This window comes from Solanum pennellii, chromosome 12 (genome assembly GCF_001406875.1).
Source record: "Solanum pennellii chromosome 12, SPENNV200".
NCBI classification, from domain to species: domain Eukaryota; kingdom Viridiplantae; phylum Streptophyta; class Magnoliopsida; order Solanales; family Solanaceae; genus Solanum; species Solanum pennellii.
Genome location: NC_028648.1, coordinates 57,587,061 through 57,589,240, shown reverse-complemented (window position 1 = coordinate 57,589,240; position 2,180 = coordinate 57,587,061).

The window sequence follows — 2,180 nt, the reverse complement described above, 5'->3', positions numbered from 1 at the left end:
GGATAATTTGATAAAGTATGCCTACCTATTTTTACTTGTCTAATATATACACAGACACATACTTGTCTACTTTGAAAATCAAAAGACAGTTTAATTGCTAAATTGTCTTTATTATTATTTATTAACTTTGATTATTTTTGAATTTATTATATTTCAAAGGTGACATTATAAAATTATGTTATATTTATTATTATAATAACTTTTTTTTTTAAAATTGAGTCAAATCAATACTAAATAAATTAAGAAAACAATTGATTTTATTTTATTTTTTTTACCAAACAGCCAGTAGTTTTAAGAAAAAATATAACTGAAAACCAAGTTTGCTATTTATGATTTTCAGATCTACGTTTTGAGTATTTTATCTTTAGAAAACTTTTTCGAAAGACTTCTCTGATATCTTCACGAAGTTTTGCAAAATATTACTGGCTAGATTGGAGAAAAATAGTATTTGAAGGGTGATCATGTGGCATTAGTAAAGGAGGCTCAAGGAAACTATTTTGAGGGAAATAATCAATTTTAGAGATAGTGTTCGGTGAAATTTAATCTTTACTTCTTATCGAGATCACAAAATGATTATCATGGAAAAAAAATTGAAATTTATAATATGAAGATAGAGGACTTGTATCTCGATCACATGATAAAAGTATAAAAGAATAAATACATCAGATATATTCATATTTTATCCTGTCAATAACAAAAAAATGTTAGCTAGCAATGTTAACATTTTTTTTTATGTGCAATGTGGTCATTGGACATAGTACTTAAGCACTCAAGTGGATTTTTACTATTTGTTGTGAAGTATCACCTTTTTTTTAAAAAAAAAAAAACAATTGTAAATTGTGAGACTCTAAACAATACAAAAAGCAATATATTGATTTTTTTGTGCTCCAAGTCTTGGCTCTCAAGTTTTACTAAACAATTTTGAATCGGACCATGAACACTATCTAATTGTTAAAACTATATCACTTATTTTGATTTCTTTTATTCGCTTAATTTTTTTAAATGATTTTATTTAACTCATTTATAAACATATTTAATCGTTTGTAATCAAATTAAACAAAATAAATCATAACACATATTCTTAACCTCATTATAAATTCAACTATATCATTCTTCGATGAACAAAGATTAGAATTAAAATAGTTCAGTAAATATAAGTCAATTCCTTCTTGAGTTATTAAAAAGAACAAATAATCTAATTAAATTTCGGAATGCTTCATGAGATGCATTTTTCAAAAAAGAAAACAAGTGGAGCTAATATGGCTAGTAACATATAAATATTGTCAAATCAAGATGGTAAAAAACAATTGAATATTCTATTTTTAACTTTAATATCTCCAAATTTTTTAAATTTTTTTTTTTTTTTGTATTAGCTAAGTTATACTCGTGATCCTTTCTTCGAAATTTTAACGTTTTGCGTAGAAATGAAAGTTTTGGCTATCAATGACATGAGCTTGAAATTTTTAGGTCTTGCTAGAGATAATTAGAGTCCGGAGCCTAAAGGATATAAAATATTAACAAAAAATTTAAAACGTTATATAAAATTTTATATTAATCAAAACGGTAAATCGTTGGAACAACAGCGATTTACTCCACCGGAAAAAGTAAAATCGCTGCTAATGCAGCGATTTCGCAAAACATGGATTTTTTTTTAATAAAAAAATTCAAATCGCTACTTAGGCAGCGATTTTCAATTTTTTGTAAAAATTTTTTATTTTTTTTAGAAAATCGCTGCCTAGGTAGCGATTTCATTTTTTTTATAAATTTCTTTTTTAAAATATGGAAATCCATGATTACGCAACGATTTCAAAAAAAATGTTTTTTTAAAAAAAAAATTTAAATCGCTGCCTAGATAAAAAAGGAAATTATTTTAAAATATGGAAATCGCTGCCTAGGCAGCGATTTTCAAAAAAAAAATTCATTTTTAAAAAAAAAAATTCTTTTAAAGAAAATCGTAGGATGATTTTCAAATATTTTTTTTGAAATCCAAATATATAGCTTATAAGAAAATATGCATTATTTTAAAAAAATTAAGAATAAGTAAGGTAACAAAAATATTTTCTTTCTAAAAAAAAGATATTATATTGAATTTAAAATTTAATTGATGTTTGAGTTCAAATAGAATTCTAAATTCAAATAATAATTTTTTTTTAAAAAAAAAGTGATTTTTAAAAAAAAAA